The sequence below is a fragment of the Heptranchias perlo genome, chromosome 39 (genome assembly GCF_035084215.1).
Source record: "Heptranchias perlo isolate sHepPer1 chromosome 39, sHepPer1.hap1, whole genome shotgun sequence".
In the NCBI taxonomy this organism is placed as follows: Eukaryota; Metazoa; Chordata; class Chondrichthyes; order Hexanchiformes; family Hexanchidae; genus Heptranchias; species Heptranchias perlo.
The window spans coordinates 1,429,261-1,430,905 of record NC_090363.1 but is presented as its reverse complement, the minus strand read 5'-3'; positions in this window follow the sequence as shown (position 1 = coordinate 1,430,905).

Genomic DNA, 1,645 nt, shown 5'->3' with positions numbered 1-1,645 from the left:
CAGTGACACAAGGTCAGCAAGAGAAACACACGATAATTACAGGCAGGAAAAGAGCCCCCGCCCCCGGCCCAATCCAGGATCACCAGCACCCCCCCATTCCATCAAACCTGCCCAATCCAGGATCACCAGCACCCCCCCCCCATTCCATCAAACCTGCCCAATCCAGGATCACCAGCACCCCCCCATTCCATCAAACCGGCCCAATCCAGGATCACCAGCAACCCCCCATTCCATCAAACCGGCCCCATTCAGGATCACCCCCCCCCACAATCCATCAAACCGGCCCCATTCAGGATCACCCCCCCCCATTCCATCAAACCGGCCCCATTCGGGATCACCCCCCCTCCCAGTGTAATTACAGTACACAGCAGGTATTTAAAAACATCATCTGGAATCAGTCCACTGCCCCCTAAAACCATGAAAGGTGCAACAGGGCATAACAGACATGGAGTAATGTGGTTCAGTGCAGAACCCAAAGCTCAGGGCACCGGGGGCCAGACTCCCCCCCCCCCGCTCAGGGCACCGGGGGGCCAGACTCCCCCCCCCCCCCACTCAGGGCTCCGGGGGGCCAGACTCCCCCCCCCACCACTCAGGGCACCGGGGGGCCAGACCCCCCCCCCCCCCGCTCAGGGCACCGGGGGGGCCAGACTCCCCCCCCCCCCTCAGGGCACCGGGGGGGGCCAGACTCCCCCCCCCCCCCCCCACTCAGGGCACCGGGGGGCCAGACCCCCCCCCCCCCCCCCACTCAGGGCACCGGGGGGCCAGACCCCCCCCCCCCCACTCAGGGCACCGGGGGGCCAGACCCCCCCCCCCGCTCAGGGCACCGGGGGGCCAGACTCCCCCCCCGCTCAGGGCACCGGGGGGCCAGACCCCCCCCCCCCCCCGCTCTGGGCACCGGGGGGGCCAGACTCCCCCCCCCCCCCCGCTCAGGGCACCGGGGGGCCAGACTCCCCCCCCCCCCCCCCCACTCAGGGCTCCGGGGGGCCAGACTCCCCCCCCCCCACTCAGGGCTCCGGGGGGCCAGACTCCCCCCCCCCCCCCCCCACTCAGGGCACCGGGGGGGCCAGACTCCCCCCCCCCCCCCCCCCACTCAGGGCACCGGGGGGCCAGACACCCCCCCCTCAGGGCACCGGGGGGGCCAGACTCCCCCCCCCCCCCCACTCAGGGCACCGGGGGGCCAGACACCCCCCCTCAGGGCACCGGGGGGCCAGACTCCCCCCCCCCCCCCCACTCAGGGCACCGGGGGGCCAGACACCCCCCCCTCAGGTCACCGGGGGGCCAGACTCCCCCTCCCCCCCCCCCCCCCACTCAGGGCACCGGGGGGCCAGACCCCCCCCCCAGGGCACCGGGGGGGCCAGACTCCCCCCCCCCCTCAGGGCACCGGGGGGCCAGACCCCCCCCCCTCAGGGCACCGGGGGGGCCAGACTCCCCCCCCCCCCCCTCAGGGCACCGGGGGGCCAGACCCCCCCCCCCCCTCAGGGCACCGGGGGGGCCCGACTCCCCCCCCCTCAGGGCACCGGGGGGCCCGACTCCCACACCCCCTTCAGGGCACTGGGGCGGGAACAGTTTTTACCCATTCTCACGTTTAAGACTTAATTGTGAGGGGAAGGCAGTTTTTAAACCAGTTACTGGGTTATTTCTTTCA